This window comes from Mauremys mutica, chromosome 9 (assembly GCF_020497125.1).
Source record: "Mauremys mutica isolate MM-2020 ecotype Southern chromosome 9, ASM2049712v1, whole genome shotgun sequence".
Classification (NCBI taxonomy): domain Eukaryota; kingdom Metazoa; phylum Chordata; order Testudines; family Geoemydidae; genus Mauremys; species Mauremys mutica.
Window position 1 is genome coordinate 7674487 of NC_059080.1, and position 25191 is coordinate 7699677.

Sequence of the window (25191 nt, forward strand, 5' to 3'; positions counted from 1 at the left end):
GAACATGCTTCCTTCAAGGGGGCCAGCAAAGTCAACGTGAATACGTTGCCACGGGTTTTCAGGCCAGTCCCATGGGTGTAGGGGTGCCCACTGGGGTGCATTCCTCACACCCTGACATGACATACAAGCTTTTGCCTTCTCTTCAATAGCGCTGTCCAATCCAGGCCACCAAAAATAGCTTCGTGCAATTTCCTTCATGCGCACTATTCCACAGTGACCGGAATGTAGCTGTTCTAACATCTGTGATCTCAGTGGTGGTGGAATAATGACACGTCTCCCCAACAACAAACAACCAGATTGGACCGATAACTCCGTCCGCTTGGACATGTAGGGAACAAGGTTGGATGAGACCGGAGAGGTTTGTCGAGATTTTCCATGCATCACCAGGTCCATAACTTGGGACAATACTGGGTCAACGCGAGTTGCCTTCTTTATCTGAGTAGCAGTGATGGGTGTATTCTCTACCTGTTCAAAGTAGAAGATTTCCTTTTGGGCACTATCTTGGTGTTTGACTGGCAAAGGCAATCTTGAGAGGCCATCTGCATTGCCGTGCAGAGTGGATTTCCGATATTTGATTTCATATGTGTGTGCTGAAAGTAACAATGCCCAACGTTGCATACGACTAGCAGCTAATGGGGGAATGCCTGTGTAGGGTCTAAAACTTGATGTCAGAGGTCGATGGTCTGTGAGAAAAGTAAACTTTCGCCCAAACAGGTACTGATGAAACTTCCGAATTCCAAAAACAATTCCTAATGCCTCACGTTCGATTTGGGCGTAGTTAGTTTCTGCTTTGCTTAGAGTGCGTGAAGCAAAAGCAATAGGTCTCTCTTCTCCTGATGGCATAATATGTGACACGACTGCTCCCACTCCATAAGGGGAGGCGTCGCAGGCCAATTGCAGTGGTAAGGATGGATCAAAGTGCGTTAGAACTTCAGAATTTAGCAATGCATCCTTAGCTTTGTTAAATGCAACATCACAGGCTTCAGTCCACTTCCAGGCCTTTTTCTGCCCAAGGAGCTCATGAAGTGGTTTTAGCAGTGTGGCTAACTGTGAGATTAACTTTCCATAATAGTTCAGGAGTCCTAGAAACGAGCGCAGCTGGCTTACATTTCGAGGTGGGGGAGCCTCCACAATAGCTTTAACTTTTGCAGGGGCCTTATGAAGACCTGCAGAATCAATGATGTGTCCCAAATATTCAACAGAGGGCTTGAAGAATTCACACTTGTCTTTGCGAACTCGTAGGCCATACTCTTCCAGTCTTTGTAGGGTAGCCTCTAAATTCTTTAAGTGATCCTCTTCATTTCTTCCAGTGACCAGGATATCATCCAGATAGCACTGAACTCCTGACAAGCCACACAAGATCTGGTCCATAGCCCTCTGGAACAGGGCGGGAGCAGATGTTATTCCGAAGGGTAGGCGACAGTATCGATAAAGCCCCTTATGAGTCGCAATAGTCAACAGCTCTTGGGACTTTTCATCTACGTGCATCTGTAAATATGCTTGACTCAGATCAATCTTACTGAACTTTTGTCCCCCAGCCAGGCCTGCGAAGAGGTCATCGATGCGGGGAAGCGGGTATTGCTCTGCACACAACACTGGGTTGACAGTGACTTTAAAATCACCGCAAATCCGGAGAGAGCCATCTTTCTTCACGATTGAAACGATAGGCGTGGCCCATGAGCTATGGGTAACTGGTATTAGGACTCCATTGGTGACCAGGCGCTCCAGCTCTGCTTCAACTTTTGGCCTGATGGCATATGGCACAATTCGGGCTTTCAGATATTTTGGTGGACTGTCAGGTTTAATGTTCAATGTCACAGTGATTCCCTTCATACTTCCCAAATCATCTCCAAAAACAGCAGCATGTTTCCTTAGTATAGGGGTTAGACTGGTTTCTTCTTTAGTCATCCGGTGCACTTCTGCCCAGTTCAGTTGAATCTTCCCAAGCCAAGACCTACCCATTAGGGCTGGGTAGTTACCTCTCACCACAAACAGTGGCAATTTAGCAGCCTGTCCATTGAGCTCCACCTTAACATCAATAGTGCCCAACATGGGCACAGCTTCTCCCGTATACGTCTTCAGAACAGTTTTTGTTGCCTTAAGCGGAAGATGCTGTAGCTTTTCTTTATACACAGTCTCTGAGACCAGCGAGACGGCTGCACCGGTGTCCAGTTCCATGCGTATAGGTTTGCCATCCAATAATGGGGTTACCCAGTATTCATGTGAGCCCATTGCCAAAGACAAAACATGCAGTAGCACTTCCTCTTGCGATGAGGTGTCACCTTGATCATCCTGGGTCTGCTCTAGGGTATGCAGGGTTCCTCTTTTTGTCGGCCAGACCACAGGCCTCCTTTTCTTTTGTTTACAGGCACACTCAATGTGTCCCTTTTTGCCACAGTGTCGACACACCAGGTCCTTACACCAGCATTCCGATGCCTGGTGACCCGGCTTACCACAGCGGTAACATTCTTGACTCTGCACAGTTTTGTGGGTCAGTTCTTGTGACACTTTTTGCACCCTAGGGGATGCACCGATGTATTGCGCCTCCCTTGTAGCCAGTTCCATGGAGACAGCAATATCAACAGCCTTCTGTAAGGTAAGCTGAGCCTCTATCAGTAGGCGCTTCCGTATAGCTTCACTGTAGAGGCCACACACTAACCTGTCACGCAGGGCATCATTTAACATTTCTTTAAATTCACAGTGTTCTGCTAGCTTTTTTAAAATGGCTACAAATTGTACAACTGTTTCATCTTCCTTTTGGTCTCTTTTGTGGAACCTATATCTTTCAGCAATTACCAGTGGTTTTGGGGAGAAATGGGACCCCAGGATTTCCACAATGTCACTGTAAGATTTAGTCTTAGGCTTAACAGGATGTAGTAAGCTGCGTAGCAGGGAGTAGGTTTTAGCCCCTATAATACTTAAGAATATTGGCACCTTCTTCGCTTCTGTAATGTCATTTGCAATAAAAAAAAGCTCAAAACACTCAATATACACATGCCACTGCTCCATATTCTCATCAAAAGGTTCCAGTGGCCTGGTCAGAGTAGCCATGATTTTAGTTTCACTTTCACAGTCAGTGCAAACAAGCAGCTTTTTTGTTTGTTTGTTCTTTACCTTGACTTCTACTTCCTTCTGTTACTGGAGCAGCACCGGAATCTCACCCTCGTCGCCACTTGTTATATCCTTGGGGGGGAGCCGGTTTAGGAAGAAATCAGTTGAGGACAGAGAGCTGACAGCTAACAAAACCACCATTTTATTTACAGAGACAGAGAGCTCACTCAGCCGGCTGAAGCTGGCTGAGCTAACCCATAATAATCTAACTCAGTTGCCATGGCAACAAAAACCATGACAACCAAATACACAACACCTTACTCATGCAAGTAGTCATGAGTCATGCTGGTAGCCTCACTGGCTTTTTTCCAGGCGTAAGGACAGCTAACAGTCAGTATATATGGCCTCAAGCTCTTTGTTCATATCTATTAGTATATTTGGCTCTAAAGGTGTGTGTGTGGATGCTTTGCTTTAAGAAACTGGAAATTAGAGTCCCATCAATATAAAGGGGGTGGAGTGGACAGCAGATGTCCTCTGAGATACAATTTCATACTGATTTATATACTTACAAGGCAAATTGGTGAGCATTTGTTGGCTATTCTTGACACACATTTTAAGCACTTTGAGATGCTCAGATGAAAATTCGTAAGTTCAACATAATCGTTGTTATTAGAGCTGGTAAAAATGTTTTCTTGTAAACATTTCTTTCCAAAACTAGCTTTTCAGATAAAAAGGATTTTTGTATATTTTGGTCAAACTTTTACAAACTGGAAACTGAAAACACTAAAAAAAAAAAGAAAGGTTTCAGTAACAATTTTCAGATTTTGAAAACCACCTCTTTTACTGAAAATCACATTATTTTTCTCCCCACAATTTCCCTATGAAAAATAATTAACATTTTTGGACTAGTTCTTCTCATTGTTAATTTATCTTCCTCTTCTTTTTGGTGTTTTCATGCACTTCCTCCTTTTATTCTGAAACGGGTTGGGACTCACCCCTGTGGCGCCTCCTGCTGGTGGAATTAGCTCTTTCCAGTGGAGCGCCTCCTCCTGGTGGTGTCCCATCCGTCGTTCTGTCCTCCGTTGTTGTCTCTGGACCCGCGTTGCTGCGTGCTCGGCGGCGTCCTCTTCGAGGCCACTGCCCTCCGGCAGTGCCCTTTAGTCCATCTGCACCCCCTTCTGGGGGTCAGTGCTCAGCAGTCCCACACCTCAGTCACTATGTCCAACCACCCTTTGAGTCCAATCCCTTTTGTCAGGGATCTGGCATAGCAAGATGGCCGCTCCCTATGGACAATGGCTGGGTGCACTGCAAGGAGTGAAGGCGGGGGGACCCAGGCCCGCCCTCTACTCTGGGTCCTGGCCCAGGGACCCTCTGTCGTCAGCCTTGCTCTCCTTCTCTCCCCTTCGGCTGTCTGTTTCCCTGGGCCGCTTCCCCTATGGCCCCTTGCACCCGCTAGGCCCTTCCCTTCAGGGCCTGCAGCCTGGCAGGCTACCGGTTCAAGCTCCCTAGCCTCCCTGAGCCTGGCCAGCACTGCGCTGTCCGCGGTGCTAGTCTCCTCCCTTGGAGACTGACCTTCCCCTGTCGAAGGCCTGGGACAGACTGACTGCTCCTGCTCTGGGCAGCCCTTTTATATGCCTGAGCCTGGCCCTGATTGGCTCACAATAAGCCCCTCTCTGATTGGCTCACTGTCTGCGCAGGCGCCCTGGCCTGCCGCAGCCCCCTCTCACAGGGAGTGGGGCAATCCGCCCCACTACAATTCCTTCGTCCTTTTCCTTATCTCTTGTGTTTTCACTCCACAAAAGCATGATTTTGACTATTTGAGGTTCTAAATTAACCTGTTCTTTCTTGTTTTACCTTGTTTCTTTTATAACATCCTGCGGCTGTATTGCATAGCTCAGTTCAGACTATATAGACTTAGGAACTGTACGTTTAAAAACAGTAAAATTGTATATTAAGAAAACAGAAAGCTGTGCTAAGACAGCTCTGCAAAATGGCTTTTGAAGTTAAGCAAAGTTGACACAATCCATTTACAAAGTGCAAATGGCAAATGGAAAACACCTACAGTGAGACACATGGAAAATACTCATCTTTCACACATAATTGGAACACCTGAGGGTGTAGTGTTCAGGTAGGTGGAAATAAAACAAAACAGGATACAAGTGTTAGGGAAATTACTGATGACTGCACAAAACAGGATGAAAAACCCACAGTGGAAATAAAGGTAAGTATCAAAAACATCTTAATATTTTGCACTTTGTCTTCCATCCCAGGATCTGAATCCATTTTATAAACATTAATGAACTGAGCCCTACATGTCCCCTTTGAGGTCATTATCCATTATCATCCCCATTTTATGGATGTGGAAACTGGGACACGGAAACATTTAAGCCACTATTTTCCATGAGTTTTAATGATTATATTCTGGAGTTTTAGTGGATGAGAAGATTATTCTGCCCTGTATGTTCACATACTTTCACCCAAATGCAATAGCCATTTTATGGAATACTCTGCTACCGTAAGGACTTAGACATGTGACTAGTCCCGATGAGCTCAGTTCCCATTGGGAGACATTGTGTTCATTGACTTCTGCGGGACCACTTGCATGCTTGAAGTGATGCATATGCTTGAGAGATTGGACCTTGTGTCCTGTGTTCTCACAGCATTTTCACTTGCTCCTTTGTGGATCATGATGGATGTTTGGAATAACAATTAAAGCACAGGAACGACCTATGTGAGTAGACTTCCTTTGTGAGCTAGCAAAATCCACTTGGCCTGTATTTTCAAAAGTAGCCTCCGGTTTTCAGCTTCTCAGGGCCCAGCTGTGCATCTTAGGACTTGATACTTCTGGGTGCCAACACTGCAGTGCCCAGTAATACACTGATGCCTATTATTATTACTGGGTGCAGTTTGTTTAATCTTCATAGCATGTGAGTAATCCGGGGCATTTGTAAGCAACGGTGCAGGGAGCTGGGGAGATGAAATTCACCTCTCCAGCGTGACTCTTGGTCTGCTGCACAGACATTCCATGGCTCCATGACATTTGGATAGAGCGCGGGGGTTATAGCATTTGTATAAATGTGTATCCAGTCATTCCTTCCGTAGCCTCAACATCACTACTTTCGGCACTGGTCCATGAAGGACCAGTGCAGAGATCCTCTTTACAGGACACAAAGGTACCATAGGCAGCCCTGCATAGCTACCCCATACCAGCAGCTGTCCCCTCTTCCCCACTCAGCTCTAATGGAGATTTCTAGTGGCGTAGAAGGTGCACAGAATCCATTCCAGCATGTAATTATGTACTCTGTGTGTGTGGCTATGCCGCTTCCTTGGCATGAAGGCCACTAGGAAAGAGTTAGAGGAATATGCCTGACTAATAAGTAGCTCATCTCTGCACTGCTCATGTTATTAATATTACAGACAGAATGATTCCAACTGATTCAAAGCATTTGGAAGGTTTAAATGATAGAGAAGCTGCAACAATGAAATGTTATTAGAGCAGACAGCTCTCTCATTCCAAATGGTGAAAATCACATTTTAATATTTTTAAATATTAACAGGGAGAGGAATGGGGAAGGATAAAAGGGACACAAGAGAACGTTATTCTGGGTAAAATTCACCCCTGTGCAGAACATGTACAAGGCCTACTGACTGTACAATCCATCAAATTGGGGCTCAAATGAAGCATAGGCATTGTGCTGCCTTTCTGCACAGGGATCTGAGCATCATGTCAAGGAATAATAATAATATTATTCACCCAAGATACAGACAGAAGTCTACATGCCTGTGAAAATAAATGGCTTAGAAAAATGCTAGGTATTAAACTAAATGAATTTATAAAATACCACCATTTGTCAGAGTTCGACAACTCCTTTTCTCCAAAGTTATCCAGAAAAGATGATGGAAATATCTGGGACATAACATAAGAATGGCTGTACTGGGTCAGACCAAAGGTCCATCTAGCCCAGTATCCTGTCTTCCGACAGTGGCCAGTGCCAGGTGCCCCAGGGAGAATGAACAGAACAGGGAATCATCAAGTGATCCAGCCCCTGTCGCTCATTCCCAGCTTCTGGCAAACACAGACTAGGAACACCATTCCCTAGCACATGTGTTAAGAATGAAGCCAGAGCACCTGCCATGTTAGGTCTGCCATTGGGCAGCTGGAGGAACATGCCAAAGGAGCTGACCGAAAAGTTGAACACTACTCAGAGAGAAAACATATGGGCCTCGACAATATGGAGGACTTGCAAAGGGCAGCCCAGGAGAGAAAGGGATGGCAGAACTTTGTCTGTAGCCTAAACAATGTCCGATAGTGAAGGAAGGATTCAGATTCAGAATGCTTAATACATATACCGTTCACAGCATTCACATCACTGTCCAAACATGAACTAATGATCTTCCAGTGGGATAAGATGTGGGGGACACAAGAACATGGAAAGTAAAGGGGCGAACTTTCCTGTTGTAGTTTCAATGTCATTTCCTTCTCTCAGACCAGGGGGAGATTAGACACTTTTCAAAATCTCCCCTGGAATGACTAGTGAGCTTTTCAGACACAGCTATTCCCTTACTCCATTTAGTTAGTATTATGGGCTCTTTTTCATGCAGGTTGCTCCTTGGAATATGATTTAAACTCAGACACGCTTAAATTACTTACAGTCTACCTGATTTTATCTGACAGCCAGGAACACTTTACAATTGGTAACTGGTTCACATTTTTTAGAAAATCTGAAGTAGAATCGGGATTTTTTCCCCCCTTTAGAGATTAGCCCTGTGTGTCTCTCATAATTCAAACTGTAAAACTTTCCTTAGTTAATTAGTATGCAAATTCATATTTCAGGACTCTATAGTGCACCATGGAATTTTACATATTAAGAGCTAACTCTTAATGATTAACTACTAAAGAAAGGGACACAAATGTAGAGAAAGATGTTTCACATGCTCTCACATGTGTCTTGATATTACTGAGGCAATTAGTTTACTAGTATCTGTTGGTATACTGGGTGGGGTGAAGTCAGTGCAAATGACTTCACCCTTCTCCCGCTCTGCATAGAGGGCCGGCGGGGGAGGGAGGGTGGAAGAGGCACACAGTGCTATGCCTGATCCTCGGCTGGCACAGCATCTGGCTGCAGCTGGAATAGCTTGGAGGTTGCTATAAATTATGTTGAGGCCATTGTAGACCCCCGTGAGCCTGAGTCAGCTGGTACGGGCTGGCCATGGGCTTTTAATTGCAGTGTAGACATACCCTCTATCTAGCTATGGACTCAGTCCTATATATTTACTCTGAGTCTGTGCCCTATATTTACACTGGTCACTGGTTCAGTCTATAGCACCCTGGATGTTTCCTCTGGTTACTGTGTTAGTAGGAAAGGGAGGAAGTGGTGGGTTTGGGGGGTTGTGTACAGAATTTTCATACCAGCCATTTCCCTTCTCATAGATTCCTGTAGATTCCATTTCTCACCGTCTAGTCCGCATCATCCAGAGAAATAACACTGACTGCTATTACAGCAGTCTCTCTGTTTCATTCCCCAAAGAATGGAAAACGGAACATTACAAATAAATAAATAAATAAGCGTCTTTTAAATAGAAAAGTAGGTTGCCCTTCTGACGGGTTATTTTTCCCTCCTACAGTGTTGAAATGGGCAAATCTACACTTTTTCCATGCAGTCACCTAAACAATGCAAATGCCAAATATTTGTTCAGGATTGAGTACGACAAGTTATTGAAAATATTTTGTGAAAATGTCAGGTTTCACACCTGATTAACCCAGAAACAAGAATTGTTCATTTCTTCCCGCTCTAAAGAGAACTGCAGTGAAACAGCTAATGTAGGGTTGCTACACTCAAAAGGCTTCTGCCCAGCCTATACATTTGTGTGTCAAAAATTGGTAAGTGCACATTTTTTGTTGTGAAGTTTTTGCTGTATGTTTTCACAGCCCTGAACTCCGATTTTCAAGTACAAATAGTATTTGCATATGCCAGTTGAGTACTTAATCAAACTACCTGATGTCTTGTGCACAAAACTGGTTTGAGCATGCAAAGCTTCATTTTTAGAGACACAAAATGTATGTGCCCCAAAAGGTGCATGCAAAATTTTAGGCAAAAAAATATTTTGGCCTGTTTTAAAAATGTGGCCCTATGTTTCTTCATAGTAACTTTGCAGGTCGATGGATGTGAAGGAAAATGTGTGTGAGGCTGATTAGGATCCTTAGTGAATCCAGCATGTGGACTAGACTCAAATGTGAGACTGAAAGTGAACTATACATGAGCAGATTTATGTCCAAGTAATTATTCAGCAACAAAACAATATTTTTATAGAAAAAAAGCCCTGCAACATTCTGTATTGTGGGGTCTGTTATTTAACAGCATTTTAGAGACTGTTGTGTGCCTTCGCTGACTCAGCTTTTCCCCAATATGATATTCTAGAAGTAATACAACAAAAGACAGAGGGACAAATTCAGCACTATTATCAGTGGGCTGAAGTTAATAGGTGCTGTACATGTTTACACCAAAGCTGAATTTGATCAATTGACTGCAAAATTGGCTCTGAATTACACAAAGACCTTGTTAAACCCATAGTAAATAAGATCAAAGCTCATTCTTAGTCTTGGTATACTATGGTGGTACAGGGTTTGTTATAGTTGTAGATAATGCCAAGTGAAGTTTGTTTATTCTAACCAAGTGTTTGCCCTCATTATTAAGAAATGTGTTAAATCTCCTGACAAGTATCCTTCATTGATGTGGAAACCCTGACTGGGTCCTGAGAGGGGAGAATTTCCTCAGCTGGAAGCCTATCAACTGTCTCAACTGGATTGTCTCGATTTGGGACAGGTTTCAAGTCTTGCTCTGCTTTTCAAGAGTCAAAGATTCCAAGGCCATCTAGCCTGACCTCCTGTAGAACACAAGCCATGAAACTTCCCCAAAGTAATGCCCAGAACTGATCTTTTAGAAAAACACCCGATCTTGATTTTAAAATGGTCAACGATGGACCATCCACTACGACCCTTCATAAACTGAATCCAACTGGTGCAAGATCATTGCCGTATTGCCAAGCCCAAGCATTAAAAAATAATGAGATTTAAAAAAATAATAAATGCTGAACTCGTTTGCCATCTGCTTTTGGCTCCAGGAGCTGGGGCTTTGAAAAACAGTGAATATTTGCAACACTTGCAATAAAATTAGACTGTCTTTTTCTCGTGTGTTTGTACAGTGCTCAGTATTATGTGATCCTCTTATGTGACTGGGGAAGCAGCAAAGAATCCTGTGGCACCTTATAGACTAACAGACGTTTTGCAGCATGAGCTTTTGTGGGTGAATACCCACTTCTTCGGATGCAAGTGCATGTGACTGGGGCTCCCAGTAGACTTACTGGCAATACTATTTGTGGGTCCCCTCTTCCTCCTTTCTTCTTACACTGCAGCCTTCCCCCAGTTCCCCAAAGCCTTTCATGTTGAGGATTGTGCTTTTCAGTCTGGGGGACTGTGTACAAATTATTTCTCCCCATTTGGGAATCATGTAAGCAAAATTAAAACGCAAGCAACCTTTACCTTTGGCTTTTTACCTCCACCTCTGCGATGAGTGACGCAGATGCAGATCAGAGACACGTGGTCTAATGCAAGACAGAGGCATGATCCAGTTGAGAAATGGGAAGCAAGTGTTGGGGTTCCCTCGAGACCTCTTCCGCTTAGTTTCCCAAGAATTCAGTTTGACTCCAATCTCCTCAGTCAGGTTCCTTTATTTGGCATACAGCAAAATTATGCTGAGTTGATCGGACTCAAGCCTACGGGATAGGTATGGAGCATACCGTACATCCAGAGTTATACAGCAAACCTTTTCCTTATGTACATTTCTACCAACACTAATAACATGCATTCCTCACTTTACATTTCATTACACACTTCATGATTGGTTTGGTTACTTTTCAGGAACCAATCCCTGTCTATGTGCTGATCATGTATAACCTGATCTCTAAATTCCAGGTATATTTTGTCCATTGTCCCTAGTACCAGGGTGTTCCTGCTTCTCAAAGGGTACGTCTACACAGGGATAGAAGATCATCTACATAGCAATTTTTCTGCCTTGGAGCTTGTTTCCACACACCAGAATCAGCTGACCTGGGCCAGCTGTGAGTTTTTTATCTCTCTGTAGACATACCGTTAGCTAGCACAGACATACTGACTGCAGCCTGATGCTCGTTACATCCTTATTTACAACTTAACCTTCCATTCACATTCCCAATCATACCCACTGCAAATGAGACAAGTTATTTATGTCAGTTTACTTATACCCAGGCCTTCAGCAAGATGTCTTGAGTTGATTAGTCAAAACTGTGGGGGCTAAATGCTTTTAAATAGTAAATGGCATTTTAATAAAACAGAAATTATGTGGGGGGGTCATTTTCTTCTGGTCAGCTTTTGACGACAATTTTCAAAGAAAATGGAAAATAAAAATTCAACAATTTTAATGAAGATAAAATATAATTTACTCTACTCCCGAGGTCAGTTGGATTTTTGTGCAGAAAATGGGGAGATCAGACCCTGGTTCTAGTTTTGGGCAAATTAGTTAACCAGTAAGCCTCAGCTTAACCATTCGTAAAATAAGGGTAACCTTACTTACGTCAGAAGGGCCTTGTGAGGATTAGTTAGATATTGATTGTAAAACAGTCAATGTCTGAGCATAACAGTCAGTGTGTAACTTTTAAATATCACTGTGTGGAAGTTTCAGAAGCAGTAAATGTGGAATTGCTGGTACTGATGAAAGAAGTTTGTTTTCCTTTCCTACGTCCGTAACAAATCAAACTGGAGTTGAAAAAGTGATTTTGGAGCATGTGGCCTAGTGGACAGTGCACTGGACTGAGACTTGGGAGACACTAGTTCTATTCTTGCTGGGGGGACCTTAGCTAAATTACTTCCCTGCAGCATGCCTCAGTTTCCCCATCTGCACAATGGAGATAAAGATACTGACCTCCTCTTTAAAGTGCTTTGGGTTTTAGAGATGAAAAGGGCTGCTTAAGAGCTGGGTAGTGGTGTTATTATTTATAAAACCAAAGCCCACCACTTTTTAAATAACAGAGAAAAAGCTGGCTCCTGTACCAATACTGTGAACTCAGGCTAACTTGTACAATGATGAATTATGATTCTAAATTATAGTAGCATACATTTTGGCTATAAAATATGGAGTCCTGCTGCTTCCTGAGTTCTAGCCAACATTTAATTTAATGTTAAGGATTCACTATTATAAGCTAAATAGATTGTCTCCTTAAATCATAATAGAGAATCATAGAATCATAGACTAACAGACGTTTTGCAGCATGAGCTTTCGTGGGTGAATACCCACTTCTTCGGATGCAAGAAGAATGCATCCGAAGAAGTGGGTATTCACCCACGAAAGCTCATGCTGCAAAACGTCTGTTAGTCTATAAGGTACCACAGGATTCTTTGCTGCTTCTACAGAACCAGACTAACACGGCTACCCCTCTTATAATAGAATCATAGAAGATTAGAGTTGGGGAAGAGACCTCAGGAGGTCATCTAATTCAACCCCCTTCTCAAAGCAGGACAAACGCCAGCTAAATCATCCCAGCCAGGGCTTTGTCAACCTCTAAGGATGGAGATTCCACTACTGCCCTCGGTAACCCATTCCAGTGCTTCACCACCTCCTAGTGAAATAGTTTTTCCTAATATCCAACCTAGACCTCCCCCACTGCAACTTGAGACCATTGCTCCTTGTTCTGTCATCTGCCACCACTGAGAACAGCCGAGCTCCATCCTCTTTGGAACCCCCCTTCAGGTAGTTGAAGGCTGCTATCAAATCCCCCTTCACGCTTCTCTTCTGCAGACTAAATAACCCCAGTTCCCTGAGCCTCTCCTTATAAGTCTTGTGCCCCAGCCTCCCTAATCATATTTGTTACCCTCCCTGGACTCTCTTTAGTTTGTCCGCATCCTTTCTGTAGTGGGGCCCCCAAAACTGGACTGTACCAGTGCTCACTGTGTCAACACTTTTTATTGTAGCGCAGTAGAGTTTTTAACTAGCGATAGTATTGAGATATTGGCTTTCCATTGTAACTTGAAGAGACCTGGCTCTCAGCAGGTTAGAATATGCATTGATTGGAAATACAGGTTTGGTGACCCCTCAATTAATATAACTGATAGATCCATTTCTCTTCATTTAGTAACTTTGGTCTCTCATCATGTATTTAATAATTTAAAAGTTGTGTCTGTAAATTTTACAACACCCTTTTTTTAAAATGAAAAATGACTTTTAGACTAAATAGAAAATCTCCCCCCCCCCCAAAAAAAAATTTAATTGCAAATTTTCAGGTTTTCATTCAAAAACCTGTAATTTTTCAGTTTCCAGGTTTTCAACAAACAATTTTTTTTTGGTTTTGTAAAAGTCTCTGTGCGTAGTCTGTACATTGCTCTATGCTCACGTATAGCCCCGAAGCCGGTCCATAAAAAAATTCCTTCTATCTGGTTGCTAAGGGGAGGTGGGTCCTGTTTTTCACAGGAACTCTTTGCTATTTAGTGGGTTTGATGGTGCAAGGCAGGGAATCCCATGCAAGACTCTTGGATGTTAAATCTTGTGGACTGTATAATAAAGCTTTCAACTCTATGATAAAACTTATTGTGTGCAAAATGAATTGGGAGCCAGCACAGATCATAGCTCACAGAAATGATATGTTTCCACTGAGAGACACCATTAAGTTAAGTGGGCTGCACACTAGCGGGTTTCATCCTGCACTCAGTGAAGTTAATGACAAAACTCCCATAAACTTAAGTTGAGCAGAATGAGGCCTTAAAAAGTTCATGGTCTTCAGGTGTGGCCTGTTGGAGAGCGCATTATAGTCAGTCAGTCTCCAGTGTGTTTCATTGTGTTCAGGCTGATATACTTGCATAACTAAGGAGCATCTGTACATAGTAAAAAAAGGGCGTTTGTGGATGCTAATCTCTATATATTTTACTTGCAAAACGCCTTGGCTCCTAATAGAGAAACTTGGCAAAACCTTTAGATTTTGCAGGTCCTTGTACAAAATATTAGGCTCTCTCCTTTCAGTCTCTCTCCTGTGATGGTTCTTGGGGTACACAGGGCTGTGAATCCTCTTCCCCCCCCCCGCCTTCAATGAGGTGGAATCTTGTCTGTGCTTAGCTGGGTACCAGCTACCTAACACTGCCAGCCTCCTCTGGGGTGTGCCAGCCCTGTCTAACGCTGCAGGTTAATAATAGCTGCACCCCAGTCGCCAAGTGCCTTTGAATCATTCCCCTGCAATATCCAGCCCCTGACATTGGCAGTGTACTGACGTTTACTAGTTGTACCATAAACCACCACTCCTGTAAACCACATTGCATTTATGAGCACTTATAATAGAGCAAAAGCAGGTTTATTTAAGAAAGATTCTACTAGAAACAAGAGAGAATGATGGCAACAAATGATTACAGCACAAAGCAAAATCATAAAACATGAACCTGGGTCTATACTTATTAATAGTTACCTTGCCTATATAATAAAACTGATTGCCTCCCCGCCCATTCTCCAAGGTTCAGTCTGTCACAGGAACCTGGATCCAATTTATCTTGAGAACATCCCCACTCTGGAGATGTGTCCTCAGTGAATGGATGCAGAGGGTCTCTTCCCTCCTCTGTGTTAAACAGAAACAATCTTTTTTTTCTGTTCATAGGGTGAACCCCTGTCTCGTTGCAATGTTCCTTTTTTACCTTCAAGAGGTAAAAGTTGTTGACAACTTACAAGTTTTCTTTTGAATAAAAATCTCTCTGTCATACCTCCTACCCATGCCCCTCCCCCAATTTATTTGCATTATCCATTGACCTTATCCCTTACTGAAACTTCAGAGTTTTCCTTGGGGGGGTCATGCAGTAAGCCTGAGTCAATAAATACTCTTGCACAGAACCTGCCAAAATCGTTCACATGGAGCATTACAGTCTTCTCAGGTGTGGCTCCAGGGCAAAAACTGCCTGATAATTCACACTGCAGAATGGGTTAATTTTGATATTTGTATTTCATTTCATATTGGGAGGATGGGGAAGGTCATTGCATTTTTAGGTCTGCACGTTTAGTAATAAGGTGCCGAACAACCACACTGCATACCAGTATCTTGATATACAAATTTAGATATTGAATGATTCTTATGCAAGAGGTTCATGATCCAGAATTAATTAAATCATGACGGTGGAGGAATCAGTGGATACTCTTACCAACAAGTCCTTTTAGTTCTGAAATTCTGGGACCAGTTGGGTTTAATATTGACATTGAATGGGGATAAAGAAACCACAGATTACCACATTTAATGATAAATTTCAGTGAATCGTTATGGCCATGCAGGCATAGGCGGTTTGACTGCTATCTTTGGCGGGGGGAGAGGCAAAGCATGGGTGCACATGCATGTAAGCCCAGGGCGCACTCTCCCTCGGGTGGAAGGGTTTCCACCCCAGCCAGCGGTTCACGCACCACCCATGTGCACTGGCCAATCACGCCAGCCTGCGGGGCTCCCCAAAGTGTGGGGCCCGGAGCGGTCGCCCCGATTCGCCCTACGCTAGGGATGGCTGTGTGTACGCCCACATGTGCATGCTGAAGCCAGTTCCCTTGGCCCACTGGCTTTCTCCCCCTGCCTGGAGTGGTACCTGGGCTGCTGGTGCTGGGGGGTGAGGGGTGGGACAGGCTGTCTTAATGGGGCAGTCCGATGTGGCTGGTCTGGTGCTGCTCTGTGCTGTTGCGGCTGCCTGCTGGGGCTGCTGCTGCTGCCATGAGGATACCAAATGCTGGGCTCCTGCTCCCCCCCTTCCTGTGTCCCCTTCTCTTCCCCATCCCCCCTCGCCTCCCAGCTCAACTGCTTTGCCCCCCCAAGGGCATTCACTATTGTACAGGAATAAGGTGGGCACTAGGACCCAGGAGGTGGCGTCCAGCTGCTTAGGTAGCAACCTGGAGCAGCTGCTCTGTCCTGTTGTTTTCTCTGCATGGCCTGCAGGGGTGGGGAGGTGCAGTGTGGGAAAGACAGAGCCCCCCTCCACCCACAGGCTGAGCACAGCAGTTCGGCGCTTGCAGAAATGAGGGGGAGTGGCACGTGTCCCTGCGTGCCCCCCCCCATGCCTGGCCCCTGTTTGAGGGGGCAATGCCCCCCCTGCAGAACCCCAAACTACACCCGTCCATGCAGAAGTATTTGCAACTAATTGATAGGATGGTAGATTCTCATAGGTGTTGGTACAATGAGACACTTTAACTATTTGAATTATGAATTAAAAATAAAATGTATACATTTAAAATTTTTGAAGAGGATCGTCAAATGTGGCCACAGTTGATAAACTGAAAGTCATGCAGTAGCAGTCTCAGCCCTAGCCTACTAAGCTAAATTTGGGTTGAAAACAAAACTGGTTTTGATTTCACAAAATTAGGAGTAACTGAAAATTATTGTTTATTGAGCATTTGAAATATTTCCCCTTTTTTGTTATATTGCTGCACAGCGACTAAAAACATGGCATTGTGAGGCTCCATGTCTGTTTGACAATGACTCCCAGATCAAATAGTCTCAGTTCATAGTTACATAATAGGTAACTGCAGCCTTCTGTTGTTGCCAGCTAATGCAGTCAGTCCTTTAGTTCCAATATAGAGGTCTCTGGTGCAGCACTGAAGGTTTTTAGAGGTTAAATCCTGATGTTGCTGTGTAGACGGAAGGCTTGTTATAGTTACAGCAGCATGTTGTTTTTAGTTTTATCCTTATCCAAAATACCTAGATACAAGAAAATGCATGAAAAGGTCATAGAATAAAAGACAATATCAGAATATATTTATACATGGGGCAGAATTAAGGTGGCATGGGCAACCTTAAATCTGTGTTTTCCTAACTTCTGAGAGCTTGACTTTTCAACTTAAACCGTCTTTTAGCATTGCTTTGTGAATGATATGTACAGAGATTGTTTATAGTAGTTTGGTAATGTGAAATGGGACCATTTGCATGTAAAGCAAACATATTTTATATGTCTACTTTCAGTATGATCACATACATGTGGTGGTTACTGGACAAACAGGTGCTTTTCTCCAGGGGATTAAAAAAAAAAAGCTATACAAAAAATTCATACATCAAGCAGAAGTGTCAGGGCAAAAATGTTGTCATTAAGCTGGTTTTATAAAATACGGGGGAAAGATACACATTCTCTTTTGCAGATTTGTCAGAGTTAGCCAAATGAAACTGCTTTGTTCTTACTGAAAATGAAACGTGTGTCACCGAGAAGCCGGAGAGCTGAAAATGAAAGGTTGGCGTTTTCACAGAGCAAATGTTAACCCTGTGATTAATGGTTATTCAGAGTCAAACCCAGGAGCAGACAGGGATATGGGATACAGAAAGAAAGAGAGATCAGGTGAGCATCACCAGAGAAAATATTTGAGAAACGGACAGCAAGGCCAGGAAACTGGTTCAATCTTTATTTGGTTAATAGTTTTGTTTTTATCTTTTGTTTAGGGGAGATGACATGATGGTGGAAGGAAGCTAGCTGGGTAGGGCATACTGCAGAGGAATTTACATGCAGATCTTAGCTAGAGACAGATGATGCAGTTTATCTTTATATAATAAAGTGCGTAGCTATTAAAGCTGCATACTCTGCACATGGTCAAACGAGGAAGAGTGGACTGGAAGTTTTATTCTACTAGTGCTTTTTAGCGTAGCATTCATTACTGTTGTGAGTCAGAAATCAGTAACAGGTAACAGGACAATTCAGTTAAAGTAGGGCTCAAGGGAGAGGAGGAAAAAATGTAATGCCCAACTGACCTGTTTTCTCTGAATCTCCTCTAACCGAACTGCTGCAAAGGGAAGTTCAGGAAGCATGAGCAAGTCTTAAAGTCACTGGGCTGACATTACCACGGGCAGTGACATGGGAGAAATAGGCATAGCCATGCTGGGGTTTGGAGCCTGATTTTGCTCTCCGTTGCATTGGTGGCTCCACTGATGTCAGGGGACTTGCACATGGGTAAAACTGGGACAAATGCAGGCAGAATCAGGCTCTTTGTCTGCAGCTTGGAGAGCAATGTCATGGCTCAATTTATAAGTCCCTGGGAAGCAAGTTTAAACTGGAAATGATGGCTCACCCATAAAGATAGCAATGCAAATGCTACTGAGCTATTGATGACCGTGTGTGTAATATTCATTCATACTCTTGTCATTATGATTTACAAGCTGCTGCAAAATCACTGCCTAACATATTGCGGATTAACTGGGTAACTCTTTATGTGCCTGTGGAAGTATTCACTGTTATACACACCATGCAGTGACACTGTAGATGCACTGAGGGACCATGGTGGCTGCTTAAGCATTAGCACATGTAGATCAGTGAAACTGAAATATTATCATAAACCAATCATCATCTGGATGAAAGTTATGGGGTACTTCACTGGCCCACCTTGGATCAGGGTGTGATCCTGCATAATTGGAATATGACAATTTATATAATTGATATTGCCGCTGTTATACAATTGCAACAAATCTTGTGCAAAGCATGCCCTGTACCGTGTCAATGGAAAAGTCATGATTTGCTAAGTATGATTATCCAGTTTATACGCAAGTATCATTTTCATATCTGAAATGATGAATATTGGCCAGGGATTTGTATTTTATGCATGTGTTCGTATTCCTGGGTAACACCCACCAGATACAATTTACATTGAGGCCAGATAGCTACATATTGACGGCCCATCAAAGACACTTAGCTCTCACAATGGGCCATAGAAGAAACTCATTCCACCCAGATAGCTCTTCCTGTGGATGCCTAAGCCTCCAAGGGGCCAATGGCTACCCCTTGTGAGTCAGCAAGCCAGGTAAGGACATGGATATGCTCATGTGATCCTGGACTCCACCTTGAGTCAGTAGCTTTCCACAGCCTGGGCTGTGAGCTTCATTTGAGACAGTACATTTCTAGGCACATGGCAGAGGATATAAAAGACCCCTGAGATATCTCCATTTTGTCTCTTTCCTGCCCGATTCTCTGGGCTGTGGATTTACAACTAAAAGGAGCATACTGAACTCCAGACTGAGGACCTTCCAAACTTTTGGAAGTTACCAGAGAGACTTTACAAGCCAGCAATCTATTCCATCATGCTACAAACCTTATATAAGGACTTTATATAATTATTGTAGGTATATGATCTATTAACCATGATTAACTCTCTTCTTCTTTTCTTTGACTAATAAACCTTTAGATTTAGTTACTGAAGGATGCTCAGCAGTGTGATTACTGAGTAAGAGCTGAATTATATATTGACCTGGCTAAGTGGCTGATCTCTTGGGATTAGAAGAACTGTATGTTTGATTCAATTGCTTTTCAGTAACCACTCATCATTGAGCGCAGTGTCTGGGTGATGGGGCCAGGGCTAGAATGCCTAAGGAAACTGCATATTTGACTTCTTGCTAACCAATATGGTGAGACAGTAGTTTACTTTTTTACTGGCTTGGTATGATTTAATGAGAGAATAACCCTCAGTCTGAGGTGAGTCTGCCCTATTTCTTAGCAGTTTGTCCTTTATGTGGCATTCTCAGCTATGACCTACTGAGGCACGGTCATACCATCAATGTTGCATCAGTATTTTTTATAGTGAGAAGTGGAAGCAGCCTTTATACTGAATTGCTTAACACTTTCTATATAAGAGGCTCTTGCATCCTTTATTTGAGAAGCTCAACCACCTCCACTGTTTGCAGCCAGCCTTTGGAATTCAGCAAGGAGAAAGCCTCAGGCTAGAGAAATGCCTTTTTATTTTGTGGTGGTTGACAAAGTTCTAAATTGTTAATAATCACCAATTCTCCTCTCTCACCTGTGTTCTTCAGAGAAATTTTGGCACCCTATAAAAACAGTAATTGACCCCAAATGTTTTAAAGAGTCAGGCCCATTCTGCTGCCTAACTAGCACCAGCACCAGTGCTTTGCCCTGGGGTTGCATGGAAGATGCTGCATCAGTAAGAGAGACAGGGTATAGTTACACTTGCAGCTGTACAACTGAGCAGGGAAAGCGCTGCAGTCTGTCCACACTGACAGCTACCAGTGCACTGTCATGGTCACATTTGCAGCATCTGCAGCAGTGTTGGGCGTGGTGCATTATGGGCAGCTATCCCAGCGTTCAATGTGCTTTTCAAAAGGGGGGGGTGGAGTGTGACAGGGAGCGTGGGGGAGAAAGAAAGAGAGTGGATTTTTGGAGCTGACATTCTGTCAGCAGCTGCCTTGCAAGTTCTGACCCCCTCCCCCATCCCTCTCTCATTCACTGAAAGCAAACAGAAGCTGATAAGCAGCCTCAATGAAATGGACCCCCGCTCCCTCCCTCACACAGCTCCAGGATCCCGGAGTTCACAACAAAACAAAGAGAGTAATCTTTACTTAAAAGGATTATGGGAAGCTTCCGGAGGTCAGTTACAGCGTACTAAGATTATTCCCTGTTTACACTGGCACCCCAGTGCTGCAGCAGCAGCGCTATACTCTTTATTCCTCTCGTGGAGGTGGAGTACAAGCAGCGCTGTAGCCAGGGAGATACAGCGCTGTATGTGCCTTGCCAGTGTGGACGGGGAGTGAGTTACAGCACTGTAAAGCCACCACCAGCGCTGTAACTCTCAAGTGTAGCCAAGGCCACAGTTCAGGCACAATGCGCGTTGTGATCCAGTCTTTAATTGCATGATTATATACTATTTTTTGGCACTGGATCCTGGCTTTCAGTACAACTGACAGGACAAGGAGACAGAATTAAGGTTGCACAGGCAACTGTAGACCTGTTTGTTCCTAATTTCCGACTGTTTGAATTTTAAAAAAAACAAACCCACAATGTTATTTAGGTTGTAATGTAGGGGCTGGTTGTATGTTATTATTTATATAGTGCTCAGAACATGCTGCTTTGCTATAAGGACAAATTTTAAAAAACAGTGCTTGATCCAAAGCGTTTTCAATCTAACAAGAGACATGGTGACAGGCTACCTCACTAATTTTTTTTACACACCTTTCTTTGCATTTTTGTTGTGTAGTCTCTTTCTGGGGCCTGCTATCTCTGGAACTAAACTTTGGCAAATTAGCTGGAAAATTAGTGATGTTCTCCAGTGACTTGACTGTAGGTGCAAATCAGGTAACTAGAGGAGCAAGATCTTTGCATCTTGGTTGCAATTATTTTGTGGATTTAAAAATGCCAGCACACATTGCATTGAGTGCAAAAAGATAGGCCAGGCCTGAGTCTGTTAGAAAAGGGAGCCATGTTCCTGTATTGAGCCCTGCGCGAGGAAACTTATTGAAGTGAATAGGGCTTAATGCTGAGTTTATTGCAGAATTAGAGGTCATGTTTTGTAACACGTAGGGCCATATTCATTGCTGGTTTATTTCCATTGACAACAGTGGAATTACATTGGGGCAAGATGGATCCACAGACTTTGATTTAGTTGGAAGATGAAGCTGCGCCAAACATTGCCAAATTACCAGGAAAAAAACAACAACTCCTCAGGTTGCTTAAGGTTGCTTAAAACCTTCTGTTTGTTGATTGCACAAACAGTCAAATGAGGGATTCAGCAAAAGGTTCATCTGAAGTCAGTGTCTGTTCCCAATAGATGTGGTTTTTATCCTCCATATCATAATCCTTTTAACATGGATGGATCTACTTCTTATTTATTGCAAAGTGTCCACTTCTACAAGTACTTGGATAGTTACACGTTAGTGGTGTTCAGCGCTTCATAAATGAAGCGGATGCCTCTTGACTTGCTCATTTGCAATTGGTAAAATCGTTAATCATGTAGAGTACTCTTACACTGTGATGTGCTAGAGGATAATAAGGACCCATTAGCACACAATAATACTAGGCCATTCTTTCCTGAGCCGTTTTTTATTATAGGATGAAAATGCTAGTCAGTGTAGACTCTTCTGCCCTCATTGAATTTATTTCCTTTAAAGTGAATTTAATGTTCCTGGGAGGTCGGTTCCGGTGATATCTCTAGAGACTCAAGTCCTCTAGTAATCTGTAGCATAGGTACAGCCTGAGAAGTGCACCTTGCCATCTGGTGTCACGTCTAACCTGATGGGATCGCCTTTAGCAGCAAGAGGCTAGTTCATCTTTAGGGTGCTTGGCCTGACCTCTGAGAGGGAAAAATGGATAACATTAGTGAGGGTGGAGTTTTGTCCACTTCATTGCAATCTCATGAAGTCATTCAGTATGAGAGAGAGGAACAGAGAGGACATTAGGTTAGCGACCTAGCCTAGGATTCAGGAATCCTGGAGGTCATATGAATGCCTTGGATAGAGAGAATATTAGATTACTGAGAAAATATCTGATCTCCTCATCTTGCTAAAGTTTGTCAGACTCTCTTGGGGTGACCAGATGTCCCGATTTTATAGGGACAGTCCCAATATTTGGGGCTTTGTCTTATATAGGTGCCTATTACTCCCCACTCCTGTCCCAATTTTTCACATTTGCTGTCTGGTCACCCTAGACTCTCTATTTGTTGATTGCACAAACAGTAAAATGAGGGATTAATCACAAGGATTCATCTGAAGCTAGTGAGTTTTATTGCTCGTGTTTAATTATAGGATTGAGAATCTGATGAATGTCACTACTTCTTAAAACCACTGGGTGTCTGTCAGAACTCACTAGGGCCTGGTCTACACTATGGGGGGGGGGTGTCGAACTAATGTACGCGACTTCAGCTACGTGAATAGCGTAGCTGAAGTCGAACTACCTTAGTTCGAATTTCCTACCTGTCCAGACACCGCGGGATCGAACTCCGCGGCTCCCCCGTCAACTCTGCCACCGCCGTTCGCGGTGGTGGAGTTCCGGAGTCGACGGGAGCGCGCTCGGAGTTCGAACTATCGCGTCTAGATTAGACGCGATAGTTCAAACTCTGAGAAGTCGAACTCTCCACGTCGACCCGGCGGGTAAGTATGGACCTACCCTAGTTTAGTCTGAGGGCTTGGCTACACTTGAGAGTTGCAGCGCTGGTGGAGGCTTTCCAGCGCTGCAACTTAGTAACTGTCCACACCTGCAAGGCACATCCAGCGCTGCAACTCCCTGGCTGCAGCGCTGGCTGTACACCTTGTGGAAGCAGGGAAAGAATTAACAAGGATTTGAAGGGGATCTTAATGCATGTCAGTTAGTTAGCAAGAGTTAGCCCAGCTGTAACCCTAATGACATGAGACTTCTAGAAGCAAGGATAGTGTGAGACATAGGGAAAGAACTGTGTACAAAGTTATTACGACCTTGTAACTGATAACCAAATATGCAGGCTTGCTTTTCCTAGGAGTGAGACAAATAAGATAGCAGAATGGCTTATGTATAAACAAAATGTAGTTGTTGCTCTCTATTGTCTGTATTATTGCTAGTTATTGTCTGTAACAAAAGTATAAAGGCTTGCTGTAATTGTTTACCAGTTGAGAGACCTGTCCGGGACTGGGGTGACCCTGTGTCCTATGGCACTCTCTCCCTCCATTGTAATTACTGGAGAAATAATAAAGTATTTGATTTTGCTGCACCCAAACGAAAAAGCGAGAACTGAGTTTTTCTCCGACAACCTGGTCTGCTTGGGGTATAACGAGTGCAGCGCTGATGATGCAGTGCTGCTCGTCAAGTATGGCCACACACCGGCACTGTTATTGGCCTCCAGGGTATTAGGAGATATCCCAGAATGCTTTTAACTAAATTACTCTCTTTGTTTTGTTATGATGCCTCTCTTTGTTTTGTTGTGAACTCGGGGCTCCAGGAGCTGCTTATCTAAAAAACAAACACAGCTCCTGTTTGCTGTGATCAATCTGTAACTGACTGTGAACAATCAATTGAGATAACCCACTACCTTGCTGTGAATGAGGCAGGCAGGGGGATGAATGTTAGTGTTTGCTTGAGGAGAGAAACGGGGGAGGGGGCGGAGGGGGAGAAAGGGAGTCCGTTGGAGCAGCTGCTTATCTGGTCTGCAGGCTATTTGCAGTTAAGAGAGAATGAGGGGTTGTCTCCAAAAATCCACTCTCTCTCTTTCTCCCCCGCTCCCTGTCACACTCCAGCCCACCCCGCTCTTTTGAAAAGCACGTTGCTGCCACTTGACCGCTGGGATAGCTGCCCATAATGCACCACTCCCAACACCGCTGCAAATGCTGCAAATGTGGCCACACTGCAGTGCTGGTAGCTGTGAGTGTGGCCACACACTAGCGCTTTCCCTACACAGCTGTACGAACACAGCTGTAACTCCCAGCGCTGCACATCTGCAAGTGTAGCCAAGCCCTCAGAATTGTACTGGGTGCTGGGATTCATTTGAACCCTAAACCAAAAGCAAAATAAATTTGAAAAAAAAACCACACACATGGAAATATTGCTTATAAACCTAGACAGACATATTTTTTCACAGTTTAATGCCAGTGATTTCAGGATTATGTTTTTAGGATGCATTTAAACCAACAACCTACAAGAGAAAGCCTCCATAGTAAATTTCCAATCCTTGTATGTTTACAGATCTTTCACACTGAGTTACTGCTAAAAGAACCTTGCAATTGTCTTATAAATGGCCCTTTGCAGAGACATTTGAATGTTTCAAACAATTTCTTCTCTTCCTTTGTTTCTTTAAGAGAGAGCCACTGCTCCCACTTTTCTTCCTTTTAAGAAGAAAAGCTGCTCTGATGCTGCAAAAAGTTGACTTTAAAGGCTTCAAAGCAGAGTTGTTGTGCTCTTTTTGTAACAGAAATCAACTTTAACTGAAATGAGGAAGGCAGAAGAAACTTCTTAAAACACAGGAATAATTTTAGGTGTTTCATTTTCTAATAATGGGGGCAACGTGATTTTTTTTTAACGGCATGTAAGCAAGGCATAATGACAAGCATTAACTTGAATGCTGACTTTTTACATAGATTTAGGTATAATCACAGAAACTCCCCCAATTATTCTTTTTTTCCCCATCTGCCTGCAAATCAGGGAGTCTGACAACTAAAAGCTAGAATTTACACCTGAAATGAACTTTCCCTATAATTTGTACCTGCAAGTCCTGACGGTGGATTGAAGCCCATTTTAAAATTATGTTGAAAACTTGCAAATTTTATCTCTTGACTTTTGGGATTATTTACATTCTAGTAGACACACTGGCATAATAAATCAAATGAAAAATATATTTAGATTTCCAAACATTTTTAAAAAAATCATTTACATTAATTCTACTTTCA

The 25191-nt window shown here is 43.3% G+C and overlaps 1 long non-coding RNA gene across 1 annotated transcript in view; it reads left to right on the top strand.

Annotated features, from left to right (window-relative positions):
- The first annotated feature begins 3381 nt into the window (after positions 1 to 3381).
- The window catches only part of LOC123376996, a 46855-nt gene continuing 25045 nt past the window's right edge, over positions 3382 to 25191 (top strand). Inside the window, exon 1 of the long non-coding RNA XR_006582029.1 lies at positions 3382 to 3441. This is a non-coding gene — a long non-coding RNA (uncharacterized LOC123376996). The remainder of the gene's footprint in view (positions 3442 to 25191) is intronic.